The 20,203-nt window shown below is 39.4% G+C and overlaps 1 long non-coding RNA gene across 1 annotated transcript in view; it reads left to right on the top strand.

Moving 5' to 3' along the window:
• LOC116825258 (uncharacterized) overlaps window positions 1-4,287 on the top strand; it is a 14,277-nt gene extending 9,990 nt beyond the window's left edge. Inside the window, exon 3 of the long non-coding RNA XR_012655215.1 lies at window positions 3,436-4,287. This is a non-coding gene — a long non-coding RNA (uncharacterized LOC116825258). The remainder of the gene's footprint in view (window positions 1-3,435) is intronic.
• Window positions 4,288-20,203: the final 15,916 nt, after the last annotated feature.

Raw genomic sequence — 20,203 nt, 5'->3', positions numbered from 1 at the left:
CTGGGCAAACAGGAAATGTAATTCAAAAGTTCGCGGGGCTTTTCCTGTTTACCTGCCCGCTGCATCCGAGTTCAGATTGCTGTCCAGAGCGGTCAGTGGTGCACTGTGGGATACCGCTCGGAGGCCAATAATATCGATTTCCGTCCACACTAACTGTAATCTGATATGTTAATATCGAATTTAGCGCTACTCCTCTCGTCGGTGTGGAGTACAGAAATCGATTTAAAGAGCCCTTTATATCGCTATAAAGAGCGTTGTAGTGTGGACGGGTACAGCGTTAAATCGATTTAACGCTCTTTAAATTGATTTAAACGCGTAGTGTAGACCAGGCCTTAGCAATAATGATGCAATGACATCAGCCAGTACAAAGTAGGAAGCTGGATTCCCTGGTTACTCTTGGAAAGCATGTCAATTTTGAAAAACACAGTAGAGTAGAACCTCAGAATTATGAATACCTTGGGAATGGAATGTTTGTAACTGAACAAAACGTTATGGTTGTTCTTTCAGAAGTTTACAGCTGAACAGTGACTTAATTCAGCTTTGAAACTTTACTATGCAGAAGAAAAATGCTGCTTCTCCTTTATTTTCTTTTAGTAGTTTATATTTAACACAGGATGGTACTGTATTTGCTTCTCTCGCTCTCTCTCTCTTTTTTTTTTGTCTCTGCTGCTGCCTGATTGTGTTCTTCCAGTTCCAAATGAGGTGTATGGTTGACTGGTCAGTTTGTAACTCTGATGTTTGTAACTCTGAGGTTCTACTGTAGATCTTTTTTACATTCAATGTAACTTCCGTCTTCAGTCAACCACACACACCGCAATGAATGGCTAGATATGGAAACCAGTATAGATTTATTTGCACAGAACTTACAGTTTTGGGAAATCACAAATGTATCTTTCTACTAAACAAATAAGACAAAAAAATACAAGCAATAACAAGCATCAATAGCATTTGTCTTCATCTGTGTGAACTAGGTGAATAATCCATGAACAGAAAATTCCTTGAGTGGAGAATCAACTTGATAGTCTGTTATTTTAGGAATGGGAGGCTGGGTAAGAGCTTTAGCTTGTACTCTCACTTACTCAAATGCTTTGAGAGAAGCTAAATTAAAAGATGGAGGCTTATATTTCTTCAGGGTTTCCTACCTATTCTTTAGGATTCTGTACTGATGGGACGTTTCTTTCAGAGCTAATATTAAGGCTGAAGCTCCCAACAGCAGGATCTTCTGAAACCATCTTACTGATTGTTCAGAGGTCTGAGGGCAATTGTCTGCATTTCTTATCTCTTATTTTATTTCCTGTGGATTCCTGGGATAATTCCTTCCTTCTTTTTGCTTTTCAGACATAAAGAATCAGGAGTTTGTCTGCTATAAACTGCTTTGGGTAATGCAGGATGAGAGCTAAGGGATTCATGAGACAGGATGGGAACAATTGCACCCAAATTTCTGATAGTTTGATAGCTGCATTGCCTGACACCCACTTGCAAGTGCAATTGGCTCAGTGCTGGTGTGGACTGACTGCAGAAAGAAATACCAACTACACTAGCATTTTAAGACTAGCAGAGGATGTTTTATAAACACCTAAAAGAGCATGCATCATAAAGTAAAATAGGAATACAATTCTTTTGGAAGAGTACATATGTATTGACAATGGTTTACAATTTAGACACCTCAAGTAATATTTCTGGGCACATTAATCTGAATTATTCTGGACAAAATAGTATACTATGACATTATCAGTTCGTCATGCTAATATACAGGTAACTTTCTTTTTAGTAGAACTGGACAATGCATAACACATTCATAGACAAATTTATAGGCGTGTTTTTTCATATTGCAAGCAAACTATGAACATGAAATGCTTCCTAATTTTAGTTTTCTTACTCCAGGCAGATGAAACAAATGGCTGGGAATGTAATGAGAATACATTACTTCATTCATTCTCTCTGATATATTGGTGCCACCCCTGGAATTTAATGGGGTGGCACCAGTGTAACTGAGTGGAGAATTTGGACCTCACTATTTAAAACTGGAATGAAATTCAGGTTTCCTCAGTACTGGTAACAAGTCTTGATACTTTTTTTGCTGGGTCCAGCAGAAGAAACATTATTAGTATTGAAGAAATTTATTGATTTTTATTGTAGTTCTAAACACAGAGGGCCAAATTCTTCCCTCACACCAGTGAAATCTCATTACAGACTTTGGGATTTCATTAGAGTAACTAAGAGAAGAATTTGGTTCAGCTATTGTTCCCATGTAACATCTGAACTAGTGCATAAGTTCTGTGAGTTTGAGACCTTAGGGAAAATTCACCCCTGAACTGAAGCCATTTTGTTCCAGCTATGCTTAAAGTGGCAGAGGATCCACCACCTAATTCCCTCCTGTGCAGACTGCACAGTCCTCACAGTGTAGAGCCAACTGTGCACTGACACTGTGGAAGCCCTAGTGCATGGGCTATTCTAGTAGAAAGGGCAGGCCAGAGGATGGAAGGGACAGAGTAGGCAGAAACAGGTATGGCTGCAGTTGATCAGTGATTTTCAGCTGATGGAAGCCATATATAGGGCTATAACAGCAGAGGTGCAAGTTAGGGAAGTCCCAGAGCAATAGTAGCCTGTGCTTTGTTCCACAGCAGCAGCAGGTGTAAGCACTCTACCTTCTCTAGCACTAGCACCATGGAGGTCTGCTTACGTCTGTCAGTTTGTACACATATTTGACAAATGCAAAAGCCACATCAATCCATGCGCAGTAACTAGATACAACTGTTGTTCATCTGGTTTTGTCCTATTAGGATGCAGTGAGAATTAGGTTACCGGAAAGAAAAGAGTTCAATATTCCTACTGATTTAGGTTATTTCTTAAAAACAAAAACTATGAAAGATGTGAGTGACTAATATTTGGAGAAGGACTGGGTGGCTCAGGTACAAAATTTCTCAATACTAATACCAATTTTGCATTCTTGGAGAAGTGTGAAATAAAAATTAAAAATGTGTTAATGATTTATCATGAAAAGAAATACTTAATTTTGGTCCATATAAATCATTAGTTCTTTATGAATTATGGCATACCTTCAGTAGTTATTTGTTCTAAAAACATGAACCAGTTATACATACATGAACCCAGGGCAATTATGTATATTTTAATATAAAATACATCTTTTAATATGTTTTACAATTTAATATTCCTACTAAATTTAAAATGAAAAGGAGAATGGGGAAGAGAGTAAAAATGTGATTCTTGAAGTGAGAATGTTCCAAAAAAGGAAAAGGTTGCACTACTGAGGAAATACTGAGGAAGAATGGATTTGATTTGATGGGACTATTCCATCTTTAACTTAACTGCAATACATGTGCACATACATACATGCAATACAAAATGATCAGTCTAACAATGTATCTGAAAATCTGTATAGATATATGTTATTGCGTTGCCCTTTGATTGTAGATGACTGGGTGAGAAAGAAGAGTGCCCTTTTGGAAGCCTAAAAGGAAGAGATTTGTTATACCCAAGACAGGGAGTGTGAAGAGACAGAGACGAGTGGCCCTACTCACTTAAGGATGGGAAGCTGTAAAATGTACAGCGGAAGTATAATAAATTAATGCATTGTAAATTAGTGGCATAGGAAAATGTTTTTGCACATGAATGTCAACATTGACAATTGGATGGATTTTTACTTGTGTCTTGCATCCATTGAAAATGAGAAGAACTCAATGACAGCAGTACATAAAACTGTATAGATATGTTTCCTGAGGTCTCCATTTTTCTTGTCTCCAGTCTGTATTCCTTCATCCCCTCCTCACTTAGATAGCTGGAGTTTCTGCTTACTAGGCTGGGAAGTCTTCACTCATATATCTTCTGCTTGTCAGTAGCATTTCTCAGGCTGTATTATGCTGTTTCTTGATTTCCTGGCATGTTAGGACCACTGGCTGCTTTTGTGTTAGAGAGATGGCACCTTCCCCAACAAACTGTCATGACAGTTGTGACACCAACTTTCTAAATAGGCAAGAAAGCAAACTGATCAAAGTAAAGCTTTCTAGGAATTGAAGTAAATGGCTGACTGAATAGTAAACAATAGCTGGCATCTAAACAATGAACATTGTGGAAGCTGATCTTCTTTGCAAAAAAATCTGCAGAAAAAAATCATACCATGGACAAAGCAAAATATTCAACAATTGGAATTCCTGAAACTGTAATCTCATTCTGTTGGTTGACGTTTTTTAGAATTAATGATTTCTTATTACCAAGCAAAGTCAACACCAAATATATGGGAAAAAAGACTCTCACAAAAACAGATTTGTTTTTAAAAGGCACCTGCAAAACGAAAAATAGGCTTATATACTTCTTTCTTTTATGATCACTAAAGTAGGCCTTACAGATGTGAGGCAGCGAGATGGGCTATGACTTGTCAACAGTTTTTGGGGTTTTGCTTGCTCCAAACTAATTTTGTAGAGAGTGATATGCGATCTGAGCAAAAGCCCATATCAATTCATAGAAAGACTCCCACTAGTTTCAGTTGGCTTTGAATCAGGCTCATAATGTGTAAAATAAACCCTTGGGACCAGCCAGAAAAAATGGAGTAAAAGGAGGAAGAACAAAAACACTTGGGGTGTCGTCATTGACTTCAATGGGGCAGGATTTCACTCACCTATAACACATAGGGTTGCCAACTCTGACTGAATCTACTCCGAGAGATTCTTTCCCCCAACATGACATAATGTCATTTTCTTAAAATATCCAATTAAAATCTCTTGGATTGCTTTCAATAGTCACCGGGAGATCGATGCAGATTCCGGGGGACCCCAGGCCAATCTTGGAGGGTTGGCAACCCTAATAAGACACAATCTGTGATTGCCTTAAGATAGACCGATCACACAGACACAAGGACATTGGGCAGGCAAGCAGGCAGCTTCACCAAGTCCAGGGGACCAGAGAGGAGTTTTATAGATATTTACTATAGGTACCATTTCATATTTTCACACTGACAGATTTAAGCCTGGCAAGTTCTGTTTTTGTGTAGTCTCTGGACTCAGCTACATTTATTCTGTGTAACTGTATCATTCTGGATTTTTCTCTCTATTTTGTATGCTAAGTAAACCTTACTTTATTTAAAATGACTTGGATTTATGATTTTTTCCATGGGATCATTACTGTGTGCCACTTCCAAGAGAGAAGGAAAATGAATTTCTGATTTCTGGTGTGAGCTATGGAAAGGTAGTCTGAGAGGCACCAGCTCAATCAGTTAGTCAAAGGACCAACGGCTCCATTTTAGGTAGTGCTGCTGCTATCTCAGTTTATGGCCAGGTTGGAGCATGTAGAACGCTGAAAACTAAAAAAGGAAGCTGAGACTGAGGAATCTAAAGAGACTGTTCCAAAAGCCAGTCTTTGCTTGCCTGCAGAGAAGATGATGCTTTGGGAAGTTGTTTACATACTGCAAATGAGAACACAGACAGCAAGGAAACGTGTGTTATGATGGGTAAAAGGCCACTGATCAATATGCAGCTGTGAGCACAAAATGGTTTCTCTGAATATTTTGGAAATCAGGTGTTATGTTGCATACTAATCTGGTGACATACAAGTGAGCACTGCAGATCTCTTGCTTCTAATGGTGCTCATGAGCACATAGTTCTCTCTGCTCCATGAGTGTGGAGGGTCTTCTTACAGCAGAATCAATGCTGGAAAACCAATGTTTGTAGCAGAACCAATTATGCTGTGCAAGGGGCAGGCAGGATTTGTGGATATGCACTTCCTCTGCACAGCTTGAAGTTGGAAGTGGGACAAGACTACATAATCTGCCACTGCACAAACCCTCCAGCACTTTCCAGCTGCAGGTTGCATCTGGGCATTAGGGCCACAAAGGTTACTACAGTCACACCATTGCTGTTTGTGAACAGATCTGCAGCCATTCTGTTGCCTTAAAGGAAAGGGTCCATCTCTATTTCTGCCAGTTTGGTTCTTCAGTCCTCAGCCCAGTTACTTCAGCTGGGTGCTGGGAAGATGATTTTACTCTAAGTGCCCCCTGCCGCCAAAATGCCCTGCGAGCCCTGGCCCGGCGGCAGTTGAGTCTTCGGCGGCATTTCAGCAGCGGGGGGCGCTTCAGTGCTGCCGAAGATGCGGAGCCACTGAAGAGTACCCCGCCGTTGAAATGCCGCTGAAAACCTGGATCGCTGGTGGGTGAGTACAAGCGCCATAGCTCCCCTGCTTTGCCCCAGGTCCCCTGAATCCTCTGGGCAGCCCTGTGAAATAACTCTATTTCTTGGTATGCTTAATATTGCATCTTATTGTTCCTCTGTGCTTGAAAATCTAGCCTTCTGAACATTCTCGATGCTCTAACCTGGCTATAAACCAAGATAACAACAGCATTATTTGAAATGGAGCCCTTGGTCCTTTGACTGGCTGCTTGAGCTGGTGTCTCTGACACCACCCTTCCACAGCTCACAAAAGTCAGAAGTTCATTTTTCTTCTCTCTTGGAAGTGGCACACACTAATTATCCTACGAAAAACTCATAAACCCAAGTTATCTTAAATAAAGCAAGATTTACTTAGCACACAAAATAGAGTGAAAAATCCACAACAATACAAGTTAAACAGAATACAGGTGTATATACATTTCTTAATTCTCTGCCATATTTTGTGAATTGCTTAATAAAGTAGGAAACAATACTCTTATTAGGAAGGATTTTCTGTTAATATTATATAGCTGACATGTCTGCTGGGATTATTGAATTTCTCCTTTTTAAAACATGCTTCCATTACTGAGGGCTGCTGTACTATATTAAGAATATTTCTGTTATATACCAGTATTACTGCAACATTAATGACATAGTTCAAGTTAAGTTGTTCCAGCACTTCCATTATAAACCCTATCTTCTTTGGGTTATAAATTGACCATAAACATTTAATCTAGGTTTAAACTTGACAAACAAAGTCCAGTCCTTGGGGCACTTCCTAAATGAATGACAGGTCAACAGTCTGGCCATTTTAAAATAAGATGAATGTAACAAAATAGCCATGAAATATTTTGTTTCACTTATGTCATCCACAGCTACTTTGATTTAAAATTGAAAGAGTTTACATCATAGTTAAAGATTAGGGGTGAAAGCCTTGACCTATTGAAATCATTGGGAGTTTTGTTGTTGACTCCAGTGGAGCCAGGATTTCATCCTAGGCTACTTTAAAATTATAAGGGCAAACAATTTCAAACTTGCACCAACTTCCTTTTAATACTTTCTGTTTCAGTAGCAAGACATATTTATGAAACATGCATGAGATGTCTGGTTACTGGCAGGAAACATCCCAGCAGCTCTTTGCTGCAAAGAATTGCAGCCATGGCAAAAACAAAATCACAAGCTTTAAACAGATTACAGTTTATCCATCTCAGCAATCATCTTGCTCCAGGACAGAGTTGGTGTCACCAGAATATTTTTCAACAGGGAGGGAGAAAGTTGCAGTCAGTGTAGATGTAATTGCTATCAGTGAAATGTACATTATCCAGATAATGCTATCGTACTGTACTTTTTCAGGTAATAGGGAACCTTAGGACAAGTACATAGTCCTACACATATGTACAGTGAACTGTGCTTTCTCTCCTCCCACCCCCCTCTTGTTATGCCTCTTGGATACAATAAACCAGAGAGGAAAAAAGAGGAATTCAACAACAGAGCCTGGATGTATTTGAACATTATCTATTTCCTCATTGTGAAAGGTCTGCTCTGTTTTAGAAGCAATAGCACATACAATCTGGGATGAAACAGTCCAAGTGGATGTGCATCCCCAGGTTTCTACATAAAACCTTATTTTCACAAGTAACTCCAGAATACTTTTGTTGTCTTGAAGATCAAACAATTAGATTATCAGCATCCTAAATCTCTTTTGTTAGCAAACTATATTATCCTGCATTCTCTTTCCACTCATATGACACCTTCCTCTATGTTTAGTCTCAGAAATTCCACACTCTATAAATGCCCTGAAATCTTTAACCCTTGGTTGGTACATCCAGTAACTATCATATGTTTATATGGTGCAATGGTTTATATTTTCTAATGGTATAATTTTAATTAATTATTTGTGGCACATTACAAGCTCCAACTGAGATCAGGGTCCCACTGTGCCACTATACATGTACTTAGTAAAAGATTGGCTTATCTGAAAGATCGTACAGTCTAAATAGACAAGACTGGCAAAGAGTTGGATAAAGATTATACATTATAATATATCATTAATAATATAAAATAAAAATATTACTATAAATATTATATACGATAACATATTTTATAATTATAGTCAGTAGACTTCTTCATCTTCATTTTATTGGGTCTGCTACATAGACACACTTTGTCTTCATAGACAGTGATGCTATTTGATTTTTCTGTACCATTGTCCTAGCTCTGGAGCTTATTTATTCAGGAAAAAAGGGAGATCAGACTTGTAATCCACTGCAGCAATAGTATTCCAGACTCGATCAGATTTCTTGTTAATCTCCTTGACGAGCATGAGTGTAGTTTCCTCTGCCTGAAGGAAGCTTAGAGTTCACTGAATCTCTTGTCTCTAGCACAGTGGGTTATAATTCTCACCTTTGGACTCTTCCAGCTGAAAATCTCAAATTGACCCTATTTATTCTTAGTACTGATGAAAAAAATTAAAATGACCTCAAACCCTCAACTCAGCAATGCAGTTAGATGGGGGATAAAAAGAATAAGGTGCATAATAACAAACTATAAACAGAACAACACAGTAGAACTCAAAAAGCCTAAAATACCATATATTTATTTTTTGCAGCTGATCTTAAAGTGAATAGATCTGTGCAGAAATGCCAAAATAACAAAATAACCACAATCAGAACTTTCAAGTTACCAGCATAGATACTGAGTAAAGTTTCATCCTACATCTTTGCACATGGGCACAAAAACAAGCAACGGGAGAATCTAAAAACAAATGAAATTATTAAAGACAATGGGATTGGAAGGTGTTCAGCCCCTTCCATAAATAACAGTAGCCACTCGAGTCAGCACTAACTCCTGTCATGGGATAAATGTATTCCTTTCTGGAACTCTGCCCAGGTCATGTGAGTAGGGCCAGGAAATAAAGTTTCATTTTATTTTCAGTATTGCAGTGTGTTCATGGCCTCTGAACTCAGCCAGGGGTTATGAGCCTAATACAGGCTTTGGTGGGTGAGGTTCTGTGGCCTGCAATGTCCAGGAGGTCAGACTAGATGCTCATGATGGTCCCTTACGGCCTTTAAGTCTTCAAGGAGTCTAAGCAAATCCAACCCCTAGCCAGAATGTAGAAAAACAGCTAGATGTACCAATGGGGAAAAAGAGAACTCATCAGAACATTTCAGAACCTCAAAAAAGGTTAAGGTAAATTTTGGTTCTAAAAACGGTTGAAGGTTTGAGAGTGGTGGAAAGGAGGGAACCTTGTTTGAGTAAAACAAGTTCATATATCCCTAGTATGAAAATGGCTGTGCTCCTGTTTTAACTTAGCCAGTTTAACCTGTGGGATTGTAGTGAGTTCTAGGTACATTGGCACCACAGACAAAGCATTTAGCATCCACTATCATTGTACATATCTTTCAATATACTCATCGAGATCTACAACTCTTTGCCTGTCTTTGTCTTTTCTATGTCATTTCTGTCTCCAAAGTATGTTTCTTGGTCTCCAATGCCATCTGTCGAAACACCTATGCTTTCCAAAGGCACTCCGGAATCCTCTTCACCAAAGCGTAGCACTGATTCTAGGGAGGGTTTGCCAAGACACATAAAAAATTCAGGGACACATTTGAGTCTCAAAGGCTCCCACTTCACAGCACATAGCTAAGCAGGAGGGAGGTGATGTAAATCCTCAGCTGAAGATGAGTGATTTAGGAACTTACCTGGTGGTGAGTGACCAAGGGGTCCCAACGGTATTCTGGCAGCTCTTAAGATGTTGTGCCCTAGACTGCTACTTAATTAACCCAAGATGCAGCTATGCTGGAACCAAGAGAGGGAAGAGATCCATGGATGTTCTTTGGCCAAAACATGATGAAAATTAATTTTTAGCAAAACAGAAATCCTACATGAAAATAATGAATTTGAAGAGTAAATGATTATCATTTGCTTTAAAAACTGAATAGGACAGAGATATAAATACCAGCATGTTTAAACTAGCTAGAAAATGCTTCATTGACACAGCAGATCCTATTTTTGAATGTAGAAACTTATACAGGATTAATCATTTTTAGATACTTTGAAAGGGGATTAAAATAAAGCCATATTTGTTGCGTCTTATGGAATAAGATATTGAACTGCATTAAATATGTAAACAGAGCAAAAACTATTTGGTTGTTATGTTTAACTATAAACAGGGATGACAGAATCAAGGTAATTTGGGAAATTATTTAATCAGTGAGAAACAAACTACGTGCAAATAAAAATGAAATGTTACACTGTAGAAATCAATTTTAAGGAGAAATAATATAGTTGATATATAAGCTGTGCTGTCTTTTTAAGTGATTTCCGTGGAGCCAAACCAACTTCTTTGTGGCTATCCATCTGTTTCAATTAGAACGCAGGTGTGCATACCTGTAGTTAAGGCTGTGTAGGCACTTCTGGTATAAATCCGTTTTGTTTATAACCCATGTGTAAAGATTTGTTTCACAATGAAATGTGACAGGTCACAGTCCAGAAGCAATATTGTTGAGCAGGTTTTTTGTTAAAAAATAGAAGAAGAAGTTTGGCTGCTTTAAAGTTAGGAGTGTATTTAAAAATAAATACATAAATAACATAAAGAGGTTTACCTGTTGAAATGTTTTGTGCTTGTATAATTCAAAGCTGTTATTAAACATGGCTATATTGGCAAATAAAGACAGAGAAAATGGCTGAAATATGGCTATGGAGCCCAATCCTTTAAGCATTTTCATACATGTATAATTTTAATCACATGAGCAGGCCCACTGAAGCTGACACAAATAACTTTATACTCATCTGAATGAAGTTTCTTGTATGTGTGAGTCTATGGTTACTATGGAAAATCAAAACCTGTTTTCAGCCAAAAATTGATGGGAGTTATTTGCATATGGAAAGTACATTTACTGACACAAAGAAATATATGGGAGAAATAACTACATATTAAAAAGTGGCTATATGGATTTACTCAGTGAACTATAACAGCTTGAAAGTACTGGGTAGAAGTGACCTGTTTTAAACATTGTTCCATAGAGTCTATGACTCCAAATCCTGCAGTTCACTGTATGGAGGCTCACTGTTGTGCTTATGCAGAACCCCATTCCGTGAGTCTCTGTGCAGTTAGCCAATTGCATGTTTGGGAATAGAGACAATAAACACCAAAAAGTCTAATAGACTTCACTGCTGAGTTGTGAATCTTTTCTACTATTCAACCTACATTTGTTTTCCTGTCCAGCTCTCTGCCTTGGTTATTAAACAACCATTCCTAGTGAGATATCTGGGCTTGTACCAAACTTATAAACATCTACAACCACCACACATGACGTTTTTCTGACTCTTTCTTGCCTACAGTCAGCAGGGACTGGATTTTCTTTTAACATTTTTTTGGTGTGTGTATTTTGCTTATGAATATTTTTAAATCTCATGCCAATACAGTATTTTTGTGAGAAGGTTGGACCAGAGAAGTAGGATTTCCATTTTGCATGGTGTGGTTTGTAAATGTCCTGATCTTTTCCAGGAATGAGTTCCAGATTCATGGGCTGATCACCAAGAAAGCTCTCTCTCCTCTGCACATACACAAATTTCATCCTTGAGGTTGACAGTCCCACTGTTTCAGAGAGACATAGTGATTGTGGGAGGTCATGATCATGCAGGTGAGTCAATCCTGTAGGTTAGTTGGGCTAGTGCCATGTAAGGCTTTGAAGAGAATCAAAACCTTGAATTATATGTGATGGTCAGCATGAAGCCACAGAAAAGAGCAGGGCACTGGGAACAAACTGGTACTTCTAATTGTAATAGCAGCATTGAATCCTGTGGCACCTTATAGACTAACAGATGTTTTGGAGCACGAGCTTTCGTGGGTGAATACCCACTTCGTCAGATGCATCCAATACGTCTGTTATCTATAAGGTGCCACAGGACTCTTTTGCTGCTTTTACAGATTCCGACTAAGCGGTACCTCTGATACTTGACAAACCTTCATTAGGACCCAATATTTCCATTTCATTAGTATGTGCTGAGGTGACCATTCTCATGAAAAAACATCTTCCCTGGCATAGATTGAGGAATCCCTACCACAGGACTAAAAGCACTTCTCTTTCCATTCAGGTACCTAAAAATATCACTACATCCTCCATAAGGAAAGACCAGTCTTAAAGGCATTGAAAAAATTACATTCTCGGTCTCATATCCACATGAAGATTAACTCTCACGCCCTCTCTCACACACACCACACCTATGTGCTGCCTAATTTGCCAGACGTGATACTTTAATTTGCTTAAAAATATAAAGTGTTGCCATTATTTGCCTCACCAATTTGCCTCCAGTCCTTCTCAGAAGTAGCAATGCCTTCTGAGAACCAGGCACCAAAATGTGGAGACAAGTTAATTCCTTTAAATTGTTTTTAAATGTATCAAATAGTGGCCTTCTAAGCAAAGTAATGTTACATTGTAGGGGGAAAGTGCGAAATTCCCCTTATAGGTTTTGTTACTATTGCCATTCCTAATATTCTGATTTTTGGTTGGTCCATTTGAAAGTTTTTTTTCCCGCTAGAGACCTGGTGCCAGTTTGGACGATCCCCAAAAATGTTATCTAGCCAGAAGTGTGCTTATGCTTCTCTCGTGCCATTTGTGATGGACGATATACATTGGGATGTCAAGGAATGAGACCAGGTAGCACTGTTGTGGCTTGATCTGGTTAGGTCCGTGTGATGATGAGAACCTGTCTGTTCGGTGATGATAGATACTGTGAGCAGAGCGTTAGGTGTGGCTTCGCCACTCGAGGTTCTGTTGGCGAAGATTGAGTGTCGCTGAGAGCATGGGTTTTCTTGAGGTGCTGGGTAGAGCTGCATCAGTTGCTGATCCTATGTTGTTGTGAGATACAGATTTGGAAGCGGAGAGTGGCAGTATGGTCATATCCTCGATGCAGCTGAGGAGTGGATTGGACGCTTCCTCGACAAGGTGCCTGGTGGAAAAGGAGGAGTGGGCTGTCGGGGTAGTGCACTTAGTTGCATCGAGAGTGGAGGTAGATGGTAATCTCTGATGATTGTGGGTATGCCGAAGTGTACGGCTGGTTGTTTAGGGCTGGGGATTAGAGATAATGAGGCAGTGGGATCCGTGGTTTCTTCTGGGTTTCTTCTTACGTGAGTGGGAGCTTGCTGAGGTCACGATCTGCAGACCCCTCTGTTATATGCGTGTATTACCTTATTTCCTCGGTGCGGGTATTTAGTTTTTAGAGGAATGCTTATGGGTGTAGTATTTGGTGTATTAGATGTCTGTGAGCTCTGCATGTCTGAGGGGTAGTAGAAGCAGATGCGGTTGGCTACTCAGTGCTTTGGCTGTAGACAATGGTATCGTTAATGTGCTCGGGTGGCTATGGAAGCTGATAGGGCCGATGAACGCTCAAGGTGGACACGATCATGCTGGTCGACTACGCCCTTCCATGCTTGTCAAACTAATGAAGGGGTTGCCTATAGGTACTCAAGTTTTGCCCGTCCTTATTTGCACCATCCAAGATGCTCTAGCATTATGCCATGGCTAGACGTCACGCGTGTAAAATTGAGGTGCCAGTGTGGCTGAGGTCTCGATCGTGGGCTAGGTGTTGTAATAGGCTGCGTTGCAAATCGTGGTGGAATTATATGGCCCATAGAGGTCCTCCAACTTCCAATATAGACCAGCGCGCTCCCAGTTGTGAAGGCCCAAGTGTCTTTTGCAAGATAGGATAGTAAACGGCCCTAGAAAGGGTGCTGATGTGTGACGTGACTCGAGCTGAGAAGCGGTTGTCCACGGAGCCACCATGCGCCCCTCATAAACACATTATATGGCACTCACCTGTAGGGCCCAATGCGAGTGCCCATAGCAGTGCCATAATTGGAGATTAATATATTGTCATCAATTTGAATTAGTTGTGTTGAGGAAAAGGCACAAGCGTGGAGTCCTCGCAGCCAGTTGTGCTGTGGATCATTCAGGGATATTGCTGTTCTGACAGCTTTGTATTCCTCTGTGTGTGGTAGAGTGTTTGGTTGTAGAGGCCTCTACATCCATTGGTGGCTAGGATGGTGTTTTCGGGGAGCGTGACCAATGCATTTGTAGTTTCCTCAGGAAATCAGTGATGTCACAGAATAGCTGGGAGTGCTGGTTGCATAGGGTCTGAGTATGAGAGTCCAAACATATCCAGCAGTCACTTCAGTGAGAGTGCGATGCCCGAGATGCTGGGGCGTCCGGATTGTCGGTTGTGGATCTTGGTAGTAGAAAGAATAACCCTGGTAGGGGGTCTCTGAGATGTTGTCGGTGTTAGTATAGAGTAGTAGATAGCAGCGGGAGTGTCCTGAGTAGATGGGCGTCTACTAGTAGGTGAGAATCCTAGATGGAGAGAATCTGGAGTGGTGTGCCCTGATAGATTTAAGAGAGTATTGGTGAGATTGTCTATAAGAACGCAAGCCTCTTTTTTGGTAGTTCCAGACCCTGTTCATGATGACCAACGCACTTCCTTTTATTCGCCTCTTGTGTTGTATGTCAGAACCATTCTGCGATAGGTTTCTGAGTGGCTAGTGCCATTGTGATGGCATGTGTTCCTGCTTTTACTCGTCTGTGAGATTGTATGAGGCACAGCGATGTTTTTTTCCACGTATTTCTGAGCCTGTGCACGTCGGCGTGATAGCATTCAATTATAGGTCCAGACTGTTGTTTCGACCCCAGGAGGAGTCATGTGAGTTCTTCTTCTGTGCTGTATGGGTGGGAGTGGTTGATAATGTACCTTGGGTGCTCAACAGTGTCACTTTCCAGTGTTGTCCTGGAAGTTGATTCGATATATGTTGTTCTCGGAGTGGCGAAGTAGGCTTCCAGATTCGCCACACGAACATGTAATCATGTTGGTTGTCTGGTTGTGTGCAGGAGGCAGAAGAGCAGTCCTCAGAATACTGCAGGCAATATTTTTATCTGAGGCTGGAGTGTAGTTGGATAGATTGACGATATTGCTGGGTGGGTTAGGGGTACCATGGTTGTGGTCCCATTACTAATTGTAATGACTCTCCTCCCTTTTTGGTGTTTACACATTTCAAATGCATACATACAAGAGCCATTTTTCTGTCTAGAATTTATCCAAGTTAGGTACAAATTTAGTTTACTCATAAATGAATCCTTTTTGCCCTTTGTTCTTTTCTATGTTCCCTTCCATGTATTGAGCTTCCTGGAACCAGCTCACGAAAGCTCATGCTGAAATAAATTTGTTAGTCTCTAAGGTGCCACAAGTACTCCTGTTCTTTTTGTGAATACAGACTAACACGGCTGCTACTCTGAAACCTTAGGTTTTTAGGTATTTTATAGTTATCTATGTGTTCTCACCAGCACTATACAGAAAGATACTAGAGATACACATGCACCTGCTCAACCTCCTCCCCAGTTGTTTTTAACATGTAGTCCACAGACTGCTACTGGCTTTTGATTTACTCTCAGGTGCAGGAAAGTATGTGGCATCACATGCCATGGCTCAAACCATGCAGAGATGTGTCTAACCTCCTCCCTTCAGAGTGAGCTATTGTTTCAGAATAACAGAATCATATAAATGTGGGGCTGAAAGGACTTCTAGAGGTCATCTAGTCAAATCTTCTGTGCTGAGGCAGGACTAAATACATCTAAACAATCGCGGACAACTGTTGTCTAACCTATTCTTAAAAACCTCCAAAGATGGGGATTCCACTATCTCCCATGGAAGCCTATTACAGGGCTCAACTATCCCTAGAGTTAGAAAGTTTTTCCTAATATCTAACCTAAATCTTCCTTGCTGCAGATTAAGTCCATTACTTCTTGCCTTGTCTTCAGTGGACATGGAGAACAATTGACCACCATCATCTTTATAACTGCCCTTAACGTATTTGAAGACTGTTATCAGGTCCCCCACTTAGTCTTCTTTTTTTCAAGACTAGACATGCCCTGTATTTTTAACCTTTCCTCATAGCTCATGTTTTCTAAGATTTTAATAATTTTTGTTGCTCTCCTCTGGACTCTCTCCAATTTTTCTACACATTTCTGAAAGTATGGCAGCCAGAACTGTATACAGTATCTAGTGGAAGCCTCACTAGTGCTGTGTAGAGTGGGACAATTATCACCTGTGTCTTACATACGACAGTCTTCTTAATACACCCCAGAATCATATTAGCTTTTTTCCCAATGGCATCCCACTGTTGACTCATATCCAATTAGTGATCCACGGGACCCCAGATCTTTTTCAGCAGTACTACTACTGAACTACTACAGTTATTCTCCATTTTGTTGTGCATTTGATTTTTTTCTTCCTAAGTATAGAACTTTCCTCTTGTCTCCGCTGAATTTCATCTTGTAGATTTCAGACCAATTCTCCAATTTGTGAAGATCACTTTGAATTCTAATCCAGTCTTCCAAAGTGTTTGCAACCCCTCCCAGTTTGGGGTCATGTACAAAAGTTATAAAAATACTTTCCACTCCATTATTCAAGTCATTAATGAAAATACTAAATAATACCACACCCAAGAAAGACCATTGCAGGACCCCATTAGATACATCCCCCTAATTTGACAGTGAACCATTGATAATCACTCCTGGCTCTCTCAATCAGTTGTACACCCACCTTATAGTAATTTAATCTATAACAGGGTTATAGATTAAACAGGGTACATGTACCCCTGGGGTATGCAAAGGTCTTCAAGGGGGTACAACAATTTATCTAGATATTTGCCTAGTTTTACAACAGGCTACATAAAAAGCACTAGCCAAGTCAGTAAAAAATAAAAATTAATACAAAGACTTGTTTATACTGCTTTATATACTATACTGTGAAAAGCAATATAATATTTATATTCCAATTGATTTATTTTGTAATTGCATGATAAAATTAGAAAGTAAGCAATTTTTCAGTAATAGTGTGCTGTGAGACACTTTTGTATTTTTATATCTGATTTTGTAAGCAAGTAATTTTTAAGTGGGGTGAAACTTGGGGTACACAAGGTAGATTAGACTCCCGAAAGGGATACAGTAGTTTGGAAAGGTTGAGAGCCACTGATCTAGACCACATTCCCCTAGTTTGCTTATGAGAATGTTGTCTGCGACTGTATCAAAAGCCTTTTAAATATTCAGATATAGCACATCCACAGCTCCCCGCCATCCTCTAGGTCAATATCCCTGTCAGAGAAGAAAATGAACTCATAAAGGGCACATTAGGTAAATTTGAGTGTTGGAGAAAAGATCAGAGAGAAGACTATAAGCAACATCTACATTCCCTCTCTCAGATACTTTCTCCTGCTCCTCATTCTCCCATTTTTATCTCTTTCTGCTCCTTCCTACTATCTCAGCTACTTGGGCTTGGCCCAGGTTCTTCTTGAAGCAGCAGAAATAGACGTGCTGATGTCACTTTCACCATCAGCATTTTCCAGAAGTTTAAGTCATCTGTATCTCTGGATGGCTTTTCCTCTGGTTAGATTCTCAGTTTTATGGATCATTATGTTGGCTTCTACATACCTATGACTCACTTACATGATCCCTATTTATCACCCAGGAAAGTTCAAATCTCCCATGAGTTCAGAATCCTTGATTTCTGGCTCCTTGATAACTAGCCATGGAACTGTCTGTCTTGTTCTCTCCATCCTCATAGTGGAGGTTTTTTCACCCTGTTGCAGTTTCTCTTTTGTTTTCTATATATTGCGTGCTTCTCCCTCAAAATATTTTTGGAGCGCCTTTTTCATTATCAAACCTTATTGTTTTTTATAAATAGATTGCCAGTTAGTACTACACTCCCTCCAGTTCTCCCCCTTCTATCTCCAATATAGATTTTATCATTAATGTGAACATTCAAGTTGTGAGAATCCCCTCAACAGTTTCAGTTCCTGTCTCATTTCTGCTGGCCTTTCAGAGCTCATGATGTGCATATAATCTGGAACTCAGTTTATACTACAGTAATATACACTTAAGCAGCAGACTGTAATAGCTATAAAGGATTTGTTACAGTTCATTGAGTAAACAGCACAAATAACCCTCCCCCCAGTATTTACTGAGTCTTAAATAAATTTTTATATGAGCACAAATACTGCAAAGAATGTTTCTGTGGGAATTATTTCTCAGGGCTGACAGGAGATCAAACAGGAAAATACTGAGAAAGGAAGAGAAAATCCTTAAGTTATTTTTTGAGAGATTTTTTTTTTTAATTTTAAAATTCTGAAGGGTCATTGTAATATTATTAGTTGAAGTGTTCAATTTACTCATGGCTAGTCATTAATGTTTAACTGTTCCACCTAACTTCCAAAGATTTACACACAGCAGAATCTCAATAAGCCTATAAAAGAAAATGGGTGTTGTGTTTCTAAATCCCATGCAGCTATTTTAAAGTTTAGGGGCTAAAACTGAGGATTGTTGGTATTGTTAATGGATGATCATGGTGGGAGAGATTAGAATGTATAGACCCATCAAAAATCTCCACAAATTTAGAAGGGAACTAAGAAGCAATGAAATCAGTCAGGATTGCAATCAACATAAGGAAGCATGTGTGTTTCTATGCATGTACACAGGCATATTATATACGTGGAGGTTATAGCCATGTGATAAATTGCACAGCCATACAATAAATTGCAGAATCATGTGAAAAAAATTTATTATGCACTGAGTGCCTCATATGCCAATTAATGCATCTCCCCAGGATTTATTCTACCATTTCAACTAGCTTTGCCCAGCCAGCAATTCAAAACAAAACAAAACAAAAACTAAAAGCCCTAATAGAGGGCTTTTTCCTTCTTCCTTCAAATGTCAAATTCCTCCCAAAGGATTTTCCTTTTAAAGGACTGGATCAGCCAGATTCCGACCATGTTCATATAGTTGTAAAAAGCCAGGCAAGAGGAGAGGAGGAAGGGCTGTAGTCAGAAGCTCTGCAGTGAGGTGGAAAGATATAGATAGAGCTGTTTTAGGGATAACAGTATTTATCTTTTTCTAATAAAGTTCCATGTTCAGTGTTAACAATGATTCTGTGATTCTCTAGCATTGTTACATGATACCCCTTTCTTTACTCTTCCCTTGTAACCCACTTAGTCTAGAATCTCATTTTCTTCAAAAAGAATCTCTTCTTGCTCACCCTTCCCATAGCTGTTTCTGGTCTTGGATCCATTTGACTTCTCTCTTAGGCTCTGATCCTACAGTTGAATCTGTAGGAGAGTATCACAGATTATCACTGAAGTTAGTGGGGCTCCTTCACATAGGTACAAGAGTTTGTGCACGTGGATTATGTTTGCAGGACATGACCAATCTTGCAAGTAGAATGTAGAATCAATGTGGAATCAATGTAGAATCAAATGAAGTAAAAATCTTAAGTGAATCCACATGTTCCATAGAATCTCTATGGATAGTAATGTCATGCTCTAATAAGAATATAACATTAGGGATCTATTATTGACCATCTGAACGGGACAATGATAGTGATGATGAAATGCTAAGGGAAATTAGAGAGGCTATTAAAATTAAGAACTCAATAATAGTGGGGGATTTCAATTATCCCCATATTTACTGGGAACATGTCACCTCAGGACGAAATGCGAGACAAAATTTCTCTATACTTTAAATAACTGTTTCTTGGAGCAGCTGGTACTGGAACCCACAAGGAGAGAGGCAACTCTTGATTTAGTCCTGAGTGGAGTGCAGGAGCTGGTCCAAGAGGTAACTATAACAGGTCCTCTTGGAAATAGTGACCATAATATAATAACATTTAATATCCCTATGGTGGGAAGAATATCTCAACAGCCCAACACTGTGGCATTTAATTTCAAAAAGGGGAACTATGCAAAAATGAGGTAGTTAGTTTAACAGAAATTAAAAGGTGCAGTGACTAAAATGAAATCCCTGCAAGTTGCATGGATGCTTTGTAAAGACACCATAATAGAGGCCCAACTTAAATGTATACCCCAAATTAAGAAACACAATAAAAGAACTGAAATGAGCGACCATGGCTTAACAACCATGTAAAAGAAGCAGTGAGAGATAAAAAAGCATCTTATAAAAAGTGGAAGTCAAATCCTAGTGAGGTAAATAGAAAGGAGCATAAAC

Source organism: Chelonoidis abingdonii, chromosome 2 (assembly GCF_003597395.2).
Source record: "Chelonoidis abingdonii isolate Lonesome George chromosome 2, CheloAbing_2.0, whole genome shotgun sequence".
In the NCBI taxonomy this organism is placed as follows: Eukaryota; Metazoa; Chordata; order Testudines; family Testudinidae; genus Chelonoidis; species Chelonoidis abingdonii.
This window is presented reverse-complemented; position numbering and strand designations above follow the sequence as displayed.